The sequence below is a fragment of the Aotus nancymaae genome, unplaced genomic scaffold, assembly GCF_030222135.1.
Source record: "Aotus nancymaae isolate 86718 unplaced genomic scaffold, 86718_ANA_hifiasm-v0.15.2.pri h1tg000076l, whole genome shotgun sequence".
Classification (NCBI taxonomy): domain Eukaryota; kingdom Metazoa; phylum Chordata; class Mammalia; order Primates; family Aotidae; genus Aotus; species Aotus nancymaae.
The window spans coordinates 16892742-16913914 of NW_026988491.1; the positions used below are offsets into that span (position 1 = coordinate 16892742).

The 21173-nt window shown below is 56.8% G+C and overlaps 1 protein-coding gene across 1 annotated transcript in view; it reads right to left on the reverse strand.

Moving 5' to 3' along the window:
- The window catches only part of TCF20 (transcription factor 20), a 161126-nt gene extending 142612 nt beyond the window's left edge, over positions 1-18514 (reverse strand). Inside the window, exon 1 of the mRNA XM_064368143.1 lies at positions 18490-18514. The gene's annotated coding sequence lies outside the window, so the exon portion shown is untranslated. The remainder of the gene's footprint in view (positions 1-18489) is intronic.
- Between the last annotated feature and the right edge of the window lie 2659 nt (positions 18515-21173).

Here is a 21173-nt window from a genome sequence, read left to right on the forward strand (position 1 = left end):
AGGTAAGTAATGGCAGGAGAGGAGGGCAATTAGCAGGTACCTGGAGTAGGGGCGGGAAAAGAGAATAGCAGAGGAGGAGGAAGTGGCGGGGATGGGGGAGGGGAAGAGAGAAGGGGAGGAGGAAGTGGAGGGGAGGAGGGAGAAGAGAGAAAGGGGTAGAAGGGAAGCGTGGAGGGGCGAAGGAGGAGGGGGAAAGGGAGCAGAGGAAGAAAGGAGAGGAGGGGAAGGAAGGGCGGGGAGGGGGAGGGGCGCGCTGAAATCACCCGCAACATCAAAGCCTTCCCCAGCCGCAGAGCAGTCACGTGCGGCCTGGTTCCTTTCGTTCCTTCGCTGGGAGACGCCGCTGGGCCTGGGGCTGCTGAAGGAATTCTAAAACGAGGCAGATTGTCTGGAATATTGGGGGGCTGGGGGAATGCAGCTTTGTCTCAAGGCAGAGTAAGGGGAGGCAGGTTTTGAAACCTGCTCCCGCAAGGAGAGCAGAGGGCTTTGGGGCCTCTGCTGGGCGGCTGGGCAGGTGGCCAAGAGCGAGGACCACCCAGCTACTCCTGCCGGTGAGAGCTCGTGGCTGGGCCAGCCCAGATATCAACAGAAGCCAGAAATCTAGATTTGTATGTGAGAGCTTCCCTATTTTAATTCTGGCTCAAATTAAAAAAAAAAAAAGCACCACATGGGCCAAATAGAGCATGTCCTGACTGGGCCCAGGACCTCTGTCACCTCCCACTTCTGATGGTGGGCACCAACCCTCTTGTTTCCCAGAGGGCACTGAGGCCGAGGAAGGGAAAGGGCCCACGGTGAGTGCTCGCTCGAGGGCTGCGGGCTAAGACTTGGGGTCTCAGGATTTTCCTGCCTGAAGCCCCCTGTAGTCAGCAGCCCAAGGAGCAGGGCTGTGCCTGCTGGGAAAGGGAAGTGTTGGGAGGTTAGTCGCAGGGGAGGGTCTCAGAAACCCCCTCATCCAGCCCAGGGCCAACATGAGACCACTCATCACCCTGATGCTAACCCAGGCCTGCCTCTCTGCCTTTGCCTTTGCTCAGCTCATCCGCCCTACCCTCTCCTCACATTCCCTCCTCCCGCTGCCAAGACCTGGGCACCATCCACTCCCCTGAGCCCCGCCTGCAGCATGCACCTTGACCGCATGGCATTCAACCATTCATTCTTCTGTTGCTCCCCAGGGCCCTGAGTCAGCCTTAGCCCCACCTGCAGAGGCCAGGACAGGGGAGGGTGGTTAGGATGGAGAAGTGTGGCTTCCCAGGAGGAAGCAGCTGCCTCTGTGGGTGGTGGTAGGGGAGTCTCCCCAAAGGAAAGTCCTAGGGCAGAGCATGGCATCTGCATTCACCAGGGTGGAGGTGTAAATGGCTGCTGGGAGCCAGAGGCGAGGCTGGGAGGAGGCAGATGTGCAGGTTCAGAAGTGTGGAAGTTTATCTTGAGGGCACTAGGGAGCTGCTGGAGGTGTGAGGGCAGGAGAGAGGTCGGCTCAGACCCTCACTATGGGGCCGTCAGAACACGGCGGGGCTGGAGTCATTCATTGGTTCAACAAGTGTTTGCCGAGCACTGACTCTGTGCCACGCCTCAGGGAGACAGAGGAGCGCCAGACAGACGAGGTGCACACCCTGGGGAGGCAGACACTACCACAAAAACACCACCTCAGGGTGAGAAGGCTGTGGCGGGGGCTGGACTGGGTAAGGCAGGTGGCCTGGTCCCTCCAAAGAGGAATCCACCTGCAAGGTGGGGACAGGAGGGGACACTGTTCCCAGCTGAGGGGGAAGGATAGAGGCCTACAGGTGGAGAAAGCAGGGATTTCCTATGTCAAAGTGATTCGACAGGTGGAGCCGTTATTGAGTCATGCCAAAGGTGACAGAGCTCCCTGAAGTAGCTCCAGGGCAATGGGGACCTTTGGGAGTGGCCTGGAAGCAGCGAGGGAGGGAAGGTGGGAAGCCATGCTTGCAGGGTGGGGAGCCCTAGCTGCGTCCCTTGTCCCTGGGCTCCCTGAAGGCTGTCACGGGAAACAGGGGGACTCCCTCTCTCACTGGCAGAGGCAGAACCCGAGCAGATGGGCAGCCGTCCCCTGGTAGATTTCAGTTCTCCGAGGAGGAGCACTCCAGTGCAGAGCTGCTTGGCTAGGCGGCCACGCAGGCTGGTGTGAGCAAGACTCAGGGCCGGCAGGCCTGGATTCCAGGCCCAGGGCTCCCAACTACAGCTGGAGGACCTCAGGCAGACCCCTCAACCCAACCCCCAGAGGAAAGGCCTCTGTGGAGGAGCTGAAAGAGAACACCCGATGCATCTGCATGGCACAGGCTCACCTCTTAGCCCAAAGCCAGAGCCGGCAAAGGAGGGACAGCTAACGGGACAGGAGGGAAAGGGGCCAGTCTGGGAGAGCTGAGGGGCCCTCACTGAGCAGGTGCCTTGATGCTGCCTTCAGGGCACTGTCAGGTGTTGAGTCCCTTTCTCCAGATGGGGAAACTGAGACGGGCTCCCATGGCAGAGTTAGGACTGATACTAGATGGCACTCAGGCTGGTGGCGGCTACAGCTGGGGGTCTCTAGGACAAAGGCGAAGGTCTTTGTGGGGAGGGGGCCCAGAGAGGGGACAGTCTTCTCTCTCAACACCAGCCACAGACAGCTAAGGGCGGGGACTGAGGGTACAGAGGCGGCCTTGGTGGGGAGGTGAGAGGTATGTTTCTCCACCCTCAAAGAGCTCCTACCCCACCTACCAGCCTCCAAGCCATGCAGGGAGGCCAGTAACCATGCCCCCTTCACAGATGAAGAAACCAAGGCCAGGAGAGGAGGCTTTGCCAACGTCACCAGCCGGTGGAGGGCACAGACAGGGACCAGCTCTTCTCATCCCTGTCCTTGCTTGGTGGGATTCCTGGATGTCTCACATGGTGAGGCTGGGAAGGGAGGAGGAAAGAAAGAAGGAAGAACAGAAACTGGCACTGGCCGCGGCTCTGCCCTGCAGGACTTAATCAGAACCCCCACCCACTACACTCACGTCACAGACCACAGGGCACCTCCCATCCTGTAGTTCCGGAGCAATTTCTTCACCTAAATGTGTGCCCCACTTGCCTGGGCACAACTTCAGGCTGGGACCCCATCAGGCTCCACCAGCGCCTCCAGCCCTGGCACACAGCTGGGGTTTAACAGACACTGGGGTGACTACTCATGGAAATCACCACCGCAGCCATCTACTGTGCTTTGTTTTTTTGAGACGGAGTCTCACTCTGTTGTTGCCAAGGCTGGAGTGCAGTGGCACAATCGCAGCTCACCGCAACCTCCGCCTCCTGGGTTCGAGCGATTCCCCTGCCTCAGCCTCCCGAGTAGCTGGGACTACAGGTGCCTGCCACCAAACCTGGCTAATCTTTGTATATTTAGTAGAGACGGGATTTCGACATGTTGGCCAGGCTGGTCTTAAACTCCTGACCTCATGTGATCCACCCGCCTCAGCCTCCCAAAGTGCTGGGGTTACAGGGTGAGTCCCCACACCCGGCCAAGCAGCCATCTATTAGATACCCTCTTGTGCCCGGTTCTGCCACGCATCATCTTGTTTAGTCTTTAGCACCCGCACCGAGGAGCTCAGGATTATCCACACTATTGTGCAGAGGAGGAGATAGAGGCTCAGAGAGGTCCAGCTCAGGCCCTGGCCCCAGATCAGACAGAAACAGTTCATCATAGCAGACCCTCCTTGCGCCGTGCAGGGCAGGGATCCAGGCACTCTGCAGTGGAGCTCATGTAACCTGCCCAACACCCTGCGGGCAGCTATTACACTGTTTTCCAGCCGAGGGCATGAGTATGCAGAGAACTGAAGTAACTTGCCCAATAAGCACACGAACTGGGAATGGATTCTGGACTGTCTGGCCCCACCTTTAACTATCTCCTCCCCGATGCCCAGCCAGGTGAAGGAGCCAGACTCCTACCCTCAGCTGTACCCTGCCAGCATATTCAGCACATTCACTGAGGGGGCCCTTGCCATGAGAGGAGTCGGGTCTGTGGATGGCAGGGGAGTGCACCGCTTGGAAAAGGCTCACACCAAAGGGAAGAGGAAGAGGACTGGGGGGAGAAGAGGAAGCAGAGAAGTGGGAGGGGGAGGGGCAGGGAGCTGGAGATGGGGAGGGAGGGCGAGGGGAATGTGGAGAGGAGGGGAAGAGGAAAAGAAAAGGAGGACTCCAAGGAAGAGATGGAAAAGGCAAGGGGAGGGAGAAGAGAGAAAGGAGAAAGAGAGTGAAGAGGGGCTGCTCTCTCCCAGGTGCCCGGCAGACCACATTCCAGTCTAGCTGGGGCCAAGGTGCCAGGGAAGATCTGTCTCACCCCCCTCCTGCAAGAACATCAAAGCTGGGTCCCAGCCAGCCCAAAGGTAGCGTCCTTTGAGGTTTGGTGGTGATGGGGCTATATTTCAGGCTGATATGAAGCAGGCTGTGCCCCACCCCCTCCCACCGGGAGATCCCCATCTGGCCTGTCTACTTAATACCCCATTAAGGGAGAAAATATACAGCCAGCAGCACCCACCCCCACCTTAGCTGCCGTTCCACAGAAAAGATCAAAGCTGTGCTAGATTCCCGCCTAGAAATTCCATAAATAGAGCACAGATTGGGGGAGAGGCAGGTAGAGCCCAACAGGGTGGTGACCACAGCAGGGTGGGCGGCCAGGCTGGGCGCAGGAAGGGACCCAGCTCCTGGACGCATGCTCAGGGTGTTGGGAGACAGCCCTGGGCATCTGGCCCCACATCTGCAGCCCCTCCCTGAAGAGCCCTCCCAACTCACTGAGAGGACTCAGGACTGTTCCCTGGGCTCACAAAGCCTGTTGCATGCTGTGTCCGTGCACTGCCATGCAGAGACCCCCTGCCTGGCCCTGGGAGGTACAGGGCAGCAAGCGAGTGTACAGCTGCTGTGCTGGGCAGGCAAGCTGATGAACATTTCACTCTCACAGCAACCCTGTGATGTGGGCAGAATCATGTCATTCCATAGCTGGGGAAACTGAGGCACAGAGGAGTGAAGTGACCTGTGCAGGGTGGTGAAAAGCTGCAGGTTTTAGCTTCCCAGGTCCACACCTCTATTCTGAAATGCTAGGTCCCCGCTTCAGGGGTGCTCTTGGTGGGATGTGAATCAGGTGTCAGCTGTACAGCTAGGGGTGGGCGCTGGGCCCTGTTCCAGGCTGAAGACTGGAGTCCTGTGAGCTCCGGCTTAACCTGGCCCCAGATTCTACCAGAGGCCCCGTACTCTGGGGTCTGTCTCTATAGCTTGTGCCTTTTCCAAACCAGGAAACAGGCTCAGAGATCCCCAGGGAATGCCCGGCCTGTAGGGTATTTGAGCACACAGCAGACTCTCTCCCTGGTCTCCCACAGGAGACAGAAAGCAGGACCTGAACCAGACGCCCCCAGAGGCCCTCCCCAAGCGGTCCTCCAGCCCTGCAAATACAACCTGAGCAAAGGTCAGACAGAGCTCCAGCTCCAGCACTGCCTCCTGGCCCCCAAGGCTGCTGGTGAGAATCAGTTCAAGAGCTGGCCCAATCCCCTAATTCGTAATAGGTGGTGACTGACTACTTCCTGTTAACAAGGACCATCCCTGCCCCGCTCAGGGAATGGCACTGCCATCCACCCAGGGCCCTCCCACCCCGACCCCCAGCATCCTTCGAGCAGCTGCTAAGCCAACATCTACAGGACGGATGGATGAAGGGAGGTCTGTTCCAGGATGGGGGACCTCTTCCCAGCCACCTCCCGTTCGTCCTTCCAGACCCTGGCCTCCCCAGATTGCCTCCCCTGGTCTCCACACCCGTGGCCTGTCTGACAGTGGGCCCTGGCTGGGTGTCATCATCAGTGTGCCACCTGCCTCCCCCGTGGCTGGGAGATCCCTGGACTCCCCCGGGATCTGGCCCTCCCCCACCCCATCTCCATCCTCATGCAGGTCTGGCCCTTGGAGCGTCTCAATGCTGGAGGGCAGGAAAAGCCCCTCAGGAGGGAGACACTAGCAGCCGTGGAGGGCAGGGGTGCTCCTAGGGGCTCGGAGACCTCTTGCTTCCCTTCATGATCCAGCGAAGGCTGACACTGGCTGAGCCTCCTTGCCTCCTCTCCCCACTGAGCAATGATCCAGACCTGGTGAGGCTCGGTGAGCCGATTTGAACCTAGTAAAAACCTCCTGCCTCTGCCATTGGGCACTACAGGCTGCACAGACTTACTAGCTGTCGAGGCCCTGCCACCCCCGCCTCAAACTGAGCATGTGGCTAAGCTGGAGACGGAGCCACCGCGCAAGGCTGCCAGCTCCCCGCCTCGCAGAAAGGCTCCATCTTGCAGGGAGAAATTAATGAAAGGCAGAAGCCTGGGAAATTAGGAGTTGCCACCTGCAGTTCTCCTTCCAAGGAAAGTGGTGCAAGGGCTGACGAGGGCTGCAGCAGCCCTGCCAGGCTGGGCCATCAGCTGAGGACCTCATCCGCCTGCCAGGAGCAGGTGGGAAACAAAGTGGGTAGGGGTGCTGCTAGGGGACCCCTAGGCTCAGGCAGCCCTGTCCAGGGACTTCTAAACTGGGGATGCCTCCAGCAGAAACTTCCTTCGCCCTCCATTACCTCTACTTGACAGGCAGGCAGTGGGCCTCCACTGTGCCTGTGGAAACCATGGCTTACAGGGCACCCACGGGCCCACCTCCTCCAAGCTGGTGGGAGAATAAGGGAAACAGCACTAATGGGGCTTTGGCTGTGCCTGTGCTGGGCACCTTCACCTCGGGAGCCTCCATGCCATTGGGATGGAGCTGTCATAGGCATTTTACTAAGCAGAAAATGGAGGCTCAGAAGGGCAACACTGTTTAAGACTGAGGAGCTGAGGTCAGGAGTTCGGGACCAGCCTGGACAACATGGTGAAACTCCGTCTCTACTAAAAATACAAAAAATAGTTAGGCATGGTGGCGGGTGCCTGTAATCCCAGCTACTTCGGATGCTGAGGCACAACAGCTTGAACCCGGGAAGCAGAGGTTGCAGTGACCTGAGATTGTGCCACTGCACTCCAGCCTGGGTAGCAGAGTGAGACTGTATCAAAAAAAAAAAAAAAAAAAAAAGTGGCCAGGCGCAGTGGGTCACGTGTTTAATCCCAGCATTTTGGGAGGCCAAGGCAGGTGGGTCACAAGGTCGGGAGTTCGAGACCATCCTGGCCAACATGGTAAAACCCCATCTCTACTAAAAATACAAAAATTAGCTGGACATGGTGGTGCATGCCTGTAGTCTCGGCTACTTGGGAGGCTGAGGCAGGAGAATCACCTGAACCCGGGAAGCAGAGTTTGTGGTGAGCCAAGATCGCACCACTGCACTCCAGCCTTGGCAACAGAGTAAGACTCCATCTCAAAAAAAGAAAAAAAGGCTGGGCACAGTGGCTCACTCTTATAATCCCAGTACTTTGGGAGGCTGAGGCAGGCAGATCACTTGAGGTCAGGAGTTCAAGGCCAGCCTGGCCAACATGGTGGAACCCCATCTCTACTAAAAATACAAAAATTAGTTGGGCATGTGCCTGTAATCCCAGCTACTTGGGAGGCTGAGGTGGGAGAATCCCTTGAACCCAGGAGGTGAGCTGAGACCACACCACTCAAAAAAAAAAGAGACTGAGAGGAGGGGTAGCCAGGGCCAGGCACCAACCCGAGCCATATGGTGGCAACAGTGGGGCTCTGACGACAGCACGGGGTTGCCCCTGATATGCACCAAGGGAGGCAGTAGCAGAGGAGGCCGCTGCAGTAGCTACAACCGGCCTCTGGCCGGCAGTGCGCAGTGGTCAGGTCAGGGCCATTCTCTAAAAGCATCCTTGCCCAGGAATGTGAGGGTGGAACCTTGTCTGGTCACCAATCAAGCCAAGTTCCTTCATTCCTTGCCTTCCAGCTGCACTTAGGCCCAGGGTGGCAGACAGCTGGGAAGGGTGACTTTGGAGCCACTGCCCTGATTCCCTGTGCCCCACCTACTCTGACTGGAGCTAAACCATTCCTTCCTTCCAACAGCCCGCTGATCCCTAGCTCCCTCCGATCTCCGCCCTCATGGGATGTGAATTCAGACTAAGGTGTGAATGACTGATACCAGCTTCATCCCTCCTCCCCAAGGGCTTGTATATTTTGAAGCACTAAACTTGACTTCCCAACTGTGCAGAGATGGTGATTCACAGAGGTGAGCAGCTAAGTGAAGAGTCCCCTGGGATGGGATGTGGAAGCTCTGACCCAGCCCAGGCACGGAACACAGCAGAATGCAACCATCGCAGCGGAAGACAAGGCCTCCTGTGCCACTCACGCCCCTCTGGCTGCACGTCTGCAGGTAAGCCCCATGGCTCTCTGAGCCTTGGTCTCTTCAAACCCTCCCCTACCCCAGCTGTGTGACCCCAGTCAGGTCTCTTAGGCTCTCTGAGCTCCAGCTTGGATGGCCGGCTGGGCGCCAGCCTCCTGTGATATCCTTCGGAAGACGAACTTTGAGGCACAGCTATCTCCCAGCTCCCCGGCCCTGGCCATATATTATTATAATGGCCTTGGCCAATAGGGGAGCAGGCTATTAGAATGAGTTAAGACCAGATTAATCTGCTTAAAAAAATATGCCTGGTTTTTACGCTATGCATTCCCTCCTAACAGCTCAGGCTCCTTCCAGGCCATTATCTCGTTTTATCGTTAATTCAATTCCATAAACATGTATTAAGTGTCTATTATGTGTGGAGTCCTGGTCTGGTAGCTGGGGTGGGGAGGGGGGCTGTGGGGGTAGCTGACGCCCTGGCCCCCAAGCTGCCTACAGTCAGGTGGGGGACCCACCTGACCCTCAACCCCACCACTGGGACATGAAGCAAGTGAGACAGAGCTCGCTTGAGGAGGAAAATGTTTGCCAGCCTAGAGGTTTGTGGGCGCATCCTGGAGGGTCCCACAAACACTGGGGGTGGAGATAGTAACATGTGACTCAGCAGAGGGCTACTGGGTGCCAGGGAGTGTTTTCAGCACTTTATAGACTCACAGCCCTCCCTACCCTTGGGGGCAGCCACTAATGTCACCCTCATTTAAAAAATGAACAAATAGGCTGGGCGCAGTGGCTCATCCCTGTAATCCCAGCACTTTGGGAGGCCGAAGCAGGTGGATCATGAGGTCAAGAGATCGAGACCATCCTGGCTAACATGGTAAAACCGTGTCTCTACTAAAAATACAGAAAATTAGCTGGGCCTGGTGGCACATGCCTGTAGTCCCAGCTACTCGGGAGGCTGAGGGAAAATCCCTTGAACCCAGGAAATGGAGGTTGCAGTGAGCCAAGATTGCACCACTGTATTCCAGCCTGGGCAACAGAGAGAGACTCTGTCTCAAAAATAAACATAAAAATGAACAAACAGAGTCTCAAAGAGTTAATGAAGGCCCCAAAGCACCCTTGGTGAAGCCATGAATCCAACCCTTCTGCCCACTTCACCCCCACTGCCCCAGGTGCCCACATTCAGGAGTTCCCTACCCATCTACAACTGCTGCAGCCCAGCCCTGCCCACGCTCCTCCGCACCCTGCCCACACAGTCCCCAACGCCAGCAATGCCCTTGCAACTCCCCACTTGCCTAGAAAACCTGGATTCTTCCTTCCAGTCTCAGCTCAGACTTCGTTCCTCTGAGAGCGCCTCTGAGGCTGCCCCGTCCCAGGCAGACACAGGGTAGGGGGCTCCTCTGCGTCCTTACACCCCTTCATACCCCCCATGGAGACAGAGCAGTGAGTGATGGAGAGTGCAGCTTTGAAATCTGGCTTTTCACGTCAGCTGCAACTTGTCACCTCTCTGAGGCTTGCTGTCCTCGTCTGCAGAACGGGGGTGACACCAGCACCTCACAGTGTTGTGGTGAGGATGTAATAAGAAAAACATAAGGAAATTGCTTGGGAAACTGCTTCTATCATCATTGCCACGAGGATGCCCTGAGGTTGTGTCCACAGGGCTAACTCCACACTGCTCTTCATCTCACCCTGCCAGCTCTGTCCCTCCAGTGCCTTGCACAGGGCCTGGTGTCCAGGCACTGCTGAATCAGAGGGCAGAACAGCCAACTCTGCCCGGAGCAGCCAGGAAGTTTTCCCAGAAAAGGTGGTATCTATTCAGGCTTTGAAGGATGCGTAGGGGTTCATATTCATAAAGGGGCAGATGAGGAGGAAACTCTAGGCAGAGGGAATTGTTTCTGTTGGACTTTACAGGGCTTGAATGCCACATTGAGCAGTTTAAACTTCATCCCAGGGGCAGCAGGAAATGGAAGGTTTTGGGGTGTTTTTTTTTTGAGACAGAGTATAGTGGCGTGATCTCGGCTCACTGCAACCTCTGCCTCCCAGGTTCAAGCGATTCTCCTGCCTCAGCCTCCCGAGTAGCTGGGACTACAGGCATGTGCCACCATGCCCAGCTAATTTTTATATTTTTAGTAGAGACAGGGTTTCACCATGTCGGCCAGGCTGGCCCCTACTCCTGACCTCAGGTGATCTGCCCACCTTGGCCTCCCAAAGTGCTGAGATTACAGGCATGAGCCACCACACCCAGCCAGGAAGTTTTTAATTAGGGCAATGACACTCATATGTTATACATTCATCAAACACTTGCTGAGGCCCTACTATGTGCCAGGTTCTGAGGATCTAGTAGAAACAAGATGTGGAAATGGTTCCTGGGGCTACGAAGCCCATTGGAGGAGAGACAGTGAGAGACTCTCACAAATAACCCGTTGATGCCACCTCTGTGGGGGTTTCTGCAGGGGGGGTGAGTGGTGCTAAGCGGCTGTGACAACAGGAATCCAGCCTGGGGTGCGCGGGCTCAGAGGAAGTGGTGTTTCAGCCACGCTAGACGATGAGGCATGCAGAGAACACTCCAGGCAGAGCCCTGAGGAGGGAAGGAGTATGGCTTGTGGAAGTGGTGGCCCGCATGGCTGTTACACGGTGGAGAAGACTGGCGTGGCAATGGAGTGCAAAGAGACAGGGCCTGTGGGGCGCGTGAGCAGTGCAGATTTAAGCCTCCAGGCAATGGCTGGCCAGGCCAGGAGCCTGAGCCTGGAAAGTTGCCAGAACCTGGTCACCCTGCAAATTCCTAGACAGGGAGTGACAAGCCAGGCCCAGCAGGTGGATCTGTGCTTTAAGGAGGCCGCTTTGAGAGCCCAGGAGGGCCCTTCAGAGCCTGGCCCGCCCACCTGCCCGCCCTCTTTCCTCCCCAGCAGAGCAGCCACAGGCAGATTGATGAGGCGGAGGCCCGATCTATCTTCAGTTTAGCTCAGCTTCTGGCTGTGTCTTGGATGACACTGGCTCATCAATACCCAAGAAAATATGCTTGGAGGGTGGACCACTTAGGGATTGTACAGCTGGCCCAAGGCTGGCCTGGTGGCATCCAGGAATCACTTCCCTCGGAAGGTGCACATGTGAGTTCAGGAACGGGTCGGGGACGGGCAGTGGCCAGGCTTCCGAGTTGCAGCTCACACGCAGCCTGCCTCCCCCAAGGACCTGCACGCCAGTCCTCCCATCAGCGGCAGGCTCTGGGCAGGGGTCCCAGCAGGGATGGCAACTGGGATCTGCGGTCAGGGAGGCAGAAGGGAGCTGCCTGAGTGCTTTGTCTCCTGGCACCAGGACTAGGTCCAAGGCCTTTCCGGGCCTGTTCTGGGGTCTGGGGGGCAGGGGCTGGAGAAGCACTGGACGGTGTGTCATAGAGTAGGTACTCCCTGTGCCTCAGTTTCCTTGTAAGAGAAATGAGGACATTTTCGCCTCAGGGTGGTGTGAGGCTCAAACTGGCCTTTGGAAGTGATCACCTTTCCTAAAGCACAAAGCTGTGTGGACTGGGCCCTCTCTCAGCAGCTGCAAACAAGAGGGGCTGTCCTTGTTGCGCTGCAGACCATGGGCCTGGCCCTCCCCGCTGGAAAACCTGCTGGGGGTGCCTCAGTCCCCTCCCCTGCAAAATGGGGATAAAAACATCCTGAGCTCAGGGCTGTAGGGATGAAAAGTGCAATAACAGTGCAAACCCAGGCACCCTGCAGGTACACAGAAGCCGCTACGCGTCCTCCCGACTCGATTTTCCCTGTCTCCTCCACAGACTCCTGTACCAGAGCCCTGCATATGCAAGACAGCCCTGTTCTCCCAGGCACATGAGTTACCCAGAAGCTGGGACTTAAAAGGGTTTCCTTCCTAGAAGGGGTAGTGAGACTCTAGAGGTCTGCATTTTAGAAGAACTTAGGGCAACAGTTATGACAAAGGAATGAATCACAAATGGTAAAATTTCTGCCAAGAGGCAATAGGGGAAGGATAAAGACATGGAAGATGGAGGAAGGTTCCTCCTAGGACTTTGAAATCCCTTTGTAGAGATGGGCATTAGTGATAGGGTGTGTACTATATGGCCAACTTTGTGCCAGGTGCAGGAAACACAGAACAAGGGCACTCTCCAATGCTGAGAGGGTGGCATCATGGATGAGTGAGTAAAGAGCTGGGGGATTACAGCACCAAGACTCTGTCACTGCCCCTCCTGACTGGTCCCCCAGTGGTCAGGGGGCCATAACATGCCTGGTACCAGGACAGCACACACATATAGGGCCCTGCCTTGTGTAGTCCAGCAGCTGCTGGGAATGAGATCCCCACGGATGCAACTGGTGGAAGAAATGGATGCAACTGGCTGGACTTGACCTTATTGAGGGGGTCTGATGGAGCCAGGCCAGGTGGGGCCCCAGACCGCAGAGGAATATATAAAAGGAGCTATGGAGGCGGGCCTGGGGGAATGAGGATTGGGGGAGCTTGGATTCTAGAACCCACACTCCCCACAAAACCACTATGGGGACCAAAGCCCAAGATGGTGCCCCATGTTCACAGCCACCTCTGTTATCACCCACTCCCTGGGGTATGGAGTGGGCTGTGGGGACAAAAAGACTTGTGGCTGCCCTGGCCCGGCCACCCCCATCCCTGCTGAGCCTCAGGCTCCTCATCTGCTACACGTGACTGGTCATCCCTTCATGAAGAGCCAGGAGCTGCAAATCCCTGGAAGCTCATAGAGTATCTCCCTCCTCCCCACATTGTCTGAGCAGCAGGTGAAAGCATGGGGCACCCAGCCTGTGGCCTCAAGCCCATGCCCTGCATGCCCAATGCCTAAACCTCAAGGCCAATATCTGCAGAGCCCAGGGGAAAGGTGCCTTGAGGACAAAGCTGGACCCTGGGGAGCTGGCTCTGGTACTGGGGATGGCTCACTGTTCCCTGCCCAGGAATGTTCAGGACAACCAGCTTCTTGCAATCTTCCCGGCTCAGGCTCTCATGCTTGGCTCATACCATCACCATGCTGTGGACCCTGGACAAGACTCCAGAATTTTCTGGGCCTAGCTTCCCCACCTGTAGGCTGTGTCACATAATATACCAAGAGCTTCTTCAGTGCCTGGCACTCAGTAGGCCTGCATAAATGGAGATGGCTGCTGGGATGCAGGTGAACCCCTAGGGTGCAGAGCAGGACCTCAACCGAATCCCACTGACCCCACCACATGGACAAGGTGAGGTTCTTAAAGGCCTCTGAGAGCCAGAGGTGGCCTAGACTTGCCTCGTCCAATACAGTGTCCTCTCCACGAGTCAGGAAAGGCCCTGCAGCTGTGAGCAGAGCCCTGCCTGCTGCACTCTCCACTACCCTCTCAGCCTTCCTTCACACTGCTTCTTGGTGGACACCACTTCCTCCAGGGAGCGCCTTGATCATCTGCCAGAACGCAACTCACCTTCCTGGGTTCAAGCAATTCTCCTGCCTCAGCCTCCTGAGTAGCTGGAATTACAGGTGTACGCCACCACACCAGGCTCATTTTTGTATTTTTAGTAGAGATGGGATTTTATCACGTTGGCCAGGCTGGTCTCAAACTCCTGACCTGAAGTGATCCACCCGCCTCGGCCTCCCAAAGCACTGGGGTTAGAGGCATGAGCCACTGTGCGCAGCCAACAGAATTCTTTCTGTTCCATCAACACAGCAAACTTCACCCTGCCTCAGGGAACCCCTTTGTCTGGGCTGTTCCCACTGCCTGGGATGCTCTTTCCTAAGATGCGTTCATGAATGACTCCTTCCTGTCCTTCACTTCTCAGTTCAACGGCAGGAGCTCTGTCTGCTGTGTTCAGAGCTGCGACCTTTGTGCCTAGACAGTGCCTGCAACAAGGCAGATATGGGCTCAGCAGGGAGCCGCATTCCTCAGGCTGGGGCTGCCCTACAGGGGCCCCTCGTGGCCACTCCAGGGCAGGTGGAAGACATCTCCACTAACCCAAGGACCTGAAGATAAACTTGGAGGTGATGCAGTGCATGTCTGGAACTGGCCGGAATCCGTCTCTTCCGGATGTGTGCTCTGGGGCAGATGCCTAATGTGAATCGCTTCTGTCATCAGGACACCCAGGGGCTTGACATGGACCAGCTGCCACTGCGGAGGGACAGGCTGCCAGAGCGCCGATGGGCTTTCAGTGAAATTGATGACCATTGTCAGAAAATGATTTCCCCATGGCCACGTCGCAGGCCCTCGGAGGAGCTTGAATCCCAGGCAGCGATGCCTCCTGTGGCAGGCGGGCGGGCGGCCAGGCATGTGGGCAGGCAGCCCACACCTGACCCAGCTGCTTCCCAGAGCCGGGGAGCTGGCAATTACCAGGCAGGAATAGGAACCTGCAGGTCCTGCACCCAGGATGCCTGAGCCAAGGGCTGGCTGAGGGCTAGCAGGGAGCCTGCCTCTCCCAGGGGGAAGGGGGTCCTGCCCTGTACCCCTTCTGTCCGCTCTGTGCCCACAAGCCCAGTGCTGAGCTGGTACCCAGCGGATGTCTGCTGAATGAAGGAAGGAAGAATGAACTCTAGATCGCTTCAGAGAGGATTCCGGAGCCGCATCTGGAGAGGGGATTCACCAATGGAAAAGAAGACAGGGGCATGAAACCTGGGGTGCAGAGCCCGCCCCTCCAGCCACTGCCCAGGGAGGACAGGAGCAGCTGAGTGGGAGGAGGTGGCAGAGTGGGAGGCCCTCCAGCCTCCTGGCCCAAAGTCTTCAGCTCACACCACAGCAGGATGTTTTTGTTTTAAACTGGCTGTGCCTCCTTTAAAAGTAAGAGGTGGCAGGAAATTGGATCTGATGACACAAAGCTAGTTTTCTTTTTTTTCTTTTTAAAGACGGGGTTTCACCATGTTGGTCAGGCTGGCCTTGAACTCCTGACCTCAGGTGATCTGCCCGCCTTGGCCTCCAAAGTGCTTGGATTACAAGCGTGAGCCACCATGTCTGGCCACAAAGCTAGTTTTCACACAATTTTTCAGAATCTTGGAATCAAGGAGTGGTCTGAGGAGACCCGGGTAGGGAGGGGGGCAGACAGGAGGCTTCAGACACCTCTAGAGATTTCTGTAGAACAGTGCTGCCTGACAGGGAAGGTTCTGCAACAGTTCAGTCTGTCAGCAAGCACCAGCCACCTAATGGGGGCCTGAGCCACTGAAAGACAGAGAATCCAGTGGGGGCTCACACACCATGCTGGGGGTGCAGGAGAGGAACCCAGTGGGCTCTGCCTGGGGTCCTCGCGGCAGGTGGGCTGCAGGTGAGGACAGGTTCAGAGAGGACAGACAGACTCTCTAAAGACAGGCAGCTTGAAGCTGGGGTATCCAGGCCAGGCACACAGGATAAGAGAGGAAGGGAAGGCGGCCCAGGCAGGGGAAAGGGCTGGACACGGGCAGGAAGAGCAACATCCACCCACTCCCCTATTCACTCAACCAACCTTCACTGGCTCTACCGCTGGCCATGAGGCTAACACTGAGTGACACTTCTTCACTGAAGCTGGTGGCTTCAGGAAGTGCCATGAAGGAGGGAAGCCTAGGGACCAGGGAGAGGGGCACATAAGATGCCTACCAGCCTGGGACACGGCTGGTCAGAGAGGACTCCCAAGAGGAGGCATCATTAGAGTGGCAGAGGAACCAGAGGTAGCCCCAGGTGGAGGAGACAACAAAGGCATCCAGGCAGAGGGAACAGCAGCAGCAAAGACATAAAAGACAAGGTCGGGCACGGTGGCTCACACCTGTAATCCCAGCACTTTGAGAGGCCGAGGTGGGGGGATCGCTTGAGGTCAGGAGTTTGAGACCATCCTGGCCAACATGGTGAAACCCCATCTCTACTAAAAATACAAATAAATTAGCTGGGTGTGGTGGTGCACACCTGTAATCCCAGTTACTTAGGAGGCTGAGGCAGGAGAATCACTTTAACCTGGGAGGTAGAGGTTGTAATGAGCCAGGATCGCACCACTGCACTCTAGCGTGGGTGACAGAGGAGACTCTGTCTCAAAAAAAAAAAAAAAAGATATAAAGACAAGAGGCCAGGCTGGGCGCAGTGGCTCACGCCTGTAATCCCAGCACTTTGAGAGGCCGAGGTGGGTGGATCACGAGGTCAGAAGTTCAAGACCAGCCTGGCCAACATGGAGAAACCCTATTTCTACTGAAAGTACAAAAATTAGCCAGGCGTGATGGCATACACCTGTAATCCCAGCTACTTGGGAGGCTGAGGCAGGAGAATCGCTTGAACCCAGCAGGTGGAGGTTGCAGTGAGCCGAGATCATGTCACCGCACTCCAGCCTGGGTGACAGAATGAGACTCTGTCTCAAAAAAGAAAAAGATACAAAGACAAGAGACCATATCAAGGGGCTTGGACTTTATCGGAGCACCAGGGAGCCCTTGCAGCTTCAGAGAAAGAAGGGACCTAGCCAGGATGTAGGCCAGGAAGGTCACTAGGCACAAATGGGATAAAGACTGCAAAGTGCCTGCAGGCTTCCAGGGCCAGAGTGGTGATGAGAAGATGCTCCCAAACACTGACCCTGTGAATGTACATCCAGAAAAGCACGAGTGTGGGGTTCTCCATTCAGTTCAGTCCCCTGGGCTCAGTTCACCCACGCAGCTGGGCACTTCATGCGTACTCAAGGAGAGACTGACTGGCCCACAAGTTAATCTGTTGGAGCCGGGAGGGCCAGAGAAGGGTGAGGTGGGCAGAGGCTCCTCCTCCACCTGCCAGGTTCAAGCGATTCTCCTGCCTCAGCCTCACCAGTAGCTGGGACTATAGGCACACACCACCACACCCAGATGATTTTTGTATTTTTAGTAGAGATAGGTTTTTACCATGTTGGCCAGGATGGTCTGAAGCTCCCGACCTCAGGTGATCCACCCACCTCAGCCTCCCAGAGCGCTGGGATTACAAGTGTAAGCCACTGCACCCTGCTGGCCCACCTTTTCTCTCTGAAGCCAGGATCTGATCACATTACTTCCCTGCTCAAGCATCATCGACAGCTCCCACTGCTCCTGGATCACAATCAAACTCTTTGGCCTCCAGCCACTCTGAAGCTGACACTGGCAGAACTTTCTGGTCTCATCTCCACCACTTTAATCCAGCCAAGCGTCGCCCTTTCCCCAAGTGCCAGACGTCTTTTCCCGCCTCTGAGCCTCTGTGCCCACCTGCTTTTCTCTTCCTGGAACACCCATCCTTACCCCCTTTGCTGCCAGGTGGACTCTGGCATGCTCTTAAGGCATCTCCAACGGTCCCATGTCCTCAACAGTCTTCCCAGACACCCCGAGTCCCCCAGAGAGCACTGGCGACACTATCTGTCTGCCTGCCCTGCAGACGGAGCACAGCTCGGTGCGCTTGGCCACGTCTGACTCACCGCACCTTCCCCGCCCGCCCTCGCTCGGCACACCCCTCAACATTTGCTGAAATGAATAAATTATCTCATTTAGCCACAGAGCACTCCCAGCTTGAATGTCGGAGGTTCAGCCAAGGGCCCTAGCGTGGAAATCACCATGCTGAAGGTGGCAATATTTCACCTCGCCCAGAAATTTACTGCAAGTTCTCAAGTCTCCCCAGAGTGCGCGCGCGTGTGTGTGTGTGTGTGTGTGTGCGCGCGCGCGTGTTGGGGAAGGAGGGGCGGCGCTGGGTGACGGAGCTTCGATTTAAACACAGATGACGGAAAACCTCCTCCCCCTCCTCCCAATGTGTTTGGCTCACCAAGCCCACCTAAGCCCTTTCCCAGTGTCACTTCATTAACCACTCCCCTGGTATATGGGCAGGGAAAAATACCCCCATCTCACCAAAGTGGAAACTGAGGCTCGGAGAGGCCAAATGATGCTCAAGCCAGCACCCTCAGAGGCGGGCTCTGCTCCTGTGTCTCTGCTGGGGGCTGGATGGGAAGGGGGTGTAGACTCAGTCACAGGACAGCGGGAGGGTGGGGGTTCTGTGGGCCTTTCCCACGGTCCAGCAGTGGGGAGGGTGGAGGAAGGGAGGCGAGGTGGGCACAGGACGATCCCTCCCTCACAGCGCTACAGAGAAAAATGGCAGCCGGCCAGCAAGGCCCAATTAGGTAGCCAGCTTCAAAGGCACCCGCGAGCCAATAAGAGCCAGATCCCACTGGAGCCCAGGCAGGCACCCTACTGGCTGCCTGCCGTGCATGCCTGTCCATCCCCTGGCAGCCCCGTTGGCCACACTCCCAGAGCCCTATGGGGCAGGCAGGCCCAGGCCCTGACAAGCCCCTGCACAGGGGCGTGCCTGGGGCAGCCTCTGCCTTGACCCCACCAGCACCCCCGGCCCGCTTACCTGCCAGAGGCCCTGGCCATGGCCACAGGCCCTACTGGGGCACCCCAGGCCCCGCCCTGCTCGCCAGGTCTGATTTGCATATGCTAATTAGCCGCACATCTCTTGCTCCCCTTGGAGCCCGCTTGTTTGGGGAACGGCTGGATCTGGCTATACCTGTACCATGCTGATGTCACGCCGAGCTATTTCCAGCCCAGTTGCCATGGAAACCACAAGGCCTCAGCTCCAGTTAGGAGTTCAATATATAATTTACTTACTTCCCCATCCCCCCAGCCCCACCCCAAAGAGACTGGGGCGTACAGGGAACAATTGGCTAAAATATACAATAACACCCTCCACTTCTCTCTCAGCCTGTGAGAGGAGACGGGAGGAGGAGGAGGGAGGAGTGCGGCGCAGCGGAACGGTAAATTCATTTTGGAAGAAGGAGGGAGGGCAGGGAGGAGAGAAGAGCTTTTCTCATTAAGACGAAGAACAGAGGCTGGCACCCACGGATGATTCCAGGGAGCAGGCCCGGGCCAGGCAGGAGTCAGGAGGCAGCCGTCTGCCCAGTGAGCCCTAGCACTGCCCAGCCAAGCCTTCATCAGGGACCATGAGAGAGGGATGACTCCAGGCCCAGCCACCAGGCTGCAGGTGACCTGGTGTTTCTGTGGAAGCCCAGGGCTTGTGAGGGCACTGCTGTCTCAGCTGGCACTGCTCTGGTACCTCCAGATACAGGGATGCCATCAGGGCCTGTTGTTCATAAGCAAGTCCCAGTATGGGGGTGGAGGGCACTGCCCACCTCCATGCCTGGGTGTGCAGGGTTCTCCTGATTGACCCTGTGGCCCGCTGAGGCCTGGCGCCATGAAATCAGCCAGTGGTGGCACCTGCCCAATGAGGTTCAGGTCCCTGGCACTGCGCTGATCTGAGATCTGTCCAGCTCTGTTCTACAGGCATTCTCTGACACATGCTCCGTGCGACACCTTGTGAGGGGCACTGGGGGCATGAGAGGACTCAGACACAGCCCTACATGCAGGGAACATTCAGGCTGGCTGTGGGAGGGCAGATACGGTGCTATGGGGACGCTAAAGAAGTATGTGGCCATCACAGGTAAAGTCAAGGAGGATTTCCTGGAGGAGGTGCTGGCCAGAACTAAGGCTTGAAGGGTGAAGACTTGGCTGGGAGCTGGGAGAGGACATTCCAAGCGGCACGAACAGCACAGCATGGGGGCGAGTATTCCTCTGGCCCCGCCCTTCTACTCCACAGGCGTGGTGACCTGGGGGCCAGGCCACCTGCTGATGCTCTAAACTCCCCAAGTGCTCCAAGCAACCCCAGCCCCGCTCTTGCCTGGGCAGCCATGGAAGGCCAAGGGGGCTCTCACCGTGTGTGTTGGGAGACAGGGGACCTCATCACAGACGTCTCTCCCCAGACCTCCCCTGCCTCCGGAGCCTGGCCAGTGGGGCTCTGGCCAAGCCGTTTCCCTTTCGGACCTAACGGGACATTATTTGAGCCCACAGAATCAAATGAGGAAGCAAGTAGTCAATGGGCAGGGTTTTCCCTTCTACCAGAGCTGGAACTTTGCAACCATGATTCCTAACCCCCCATGAGCATCAGCATCCCCATTCCTCAGATGAAGAAACTTATGATGAACGTACAACTAAATGACGTGTCAGGGCTGACTCTGAGCCCTTTCCTGCAGAGGCCTGAATGAACTCGGTGGTGGAGGGGCGAGGAAGCTGGGAAGCCAGCTGGGAGTCCTGGGTTTCCCACCCCGGAGCAGGGCTGTGCTGGAGCCGTGTCACAGGATCGCCTCACTCCACCTGCAGGGCCTTTCCCAGAAAGTCTCCTTCTTCCTCCCACACCAGTGCCTGAGCCCCCAGACCCTGCTCCACTGCTCTATCTAGGTTCTACCCCAAGGCTCTGCTCTGCTGTTGCCCATCCTCCCCGCAGTCCCACCACTGCCACCTTGGTTCAGGACTAAGATGGAGCAGCACAGCGAGTCCCTGCTTCCACAGCTTTCGAGACTGGCCCCCTGACCTCTCCGCCTTCTCCGATTCCATTCTCACCCCTGCTCACTCTGCTCCAGTCACACCGGCCTTCTGGCTGTTTCTTAAGCTTACCAGCCTCCTGTGAGCCTCTGGACCCTGGCAAATTCTATTCTGTTCACCTAAAATGCCCTTCCCAGAGAGCCATGGAATGCAGCAGTGACAGTAGGCAGGATAGAGCCATACAGCCTGGGTCTGATGCGTTGCCACTTAGCAGATGTGGACCTTGGGCACCATGGGTGAAATGGGCACAGTGACCCTCATGGCCTTGCTGTGTGGGTTCACACACAGGAGTTGGATATCAGCCCCTTCCCTCCTTCAGGTCTCTGCCTCAGTGTGCCCTTCCTGCACCTCAACCCCCACTGCCAACCCTGTGCTAGCATCACCTTCCTCTCATGGCCGTCCCAGCCCCCGACCTCGACTATGGATTTATTTGTTCATCAAGTGAACATCCCTCTCCTCTGGCACATCCTCTCCAGGAAAACAGAGCACAGTCAGTTGCATTCCTGCTGTATCTCCAAGCTGTGTACACAGCAGGTGCTTACCACGTGTGTGGGGACTGATGTGAGGATGAATGCACCTGGCAGTGCATAAATGAACAAAAGACACGTGACCCACAGGCCTCCCTGGAGCTCCAGAGCCATCCCAAGCTGGAAATCCCCGTTT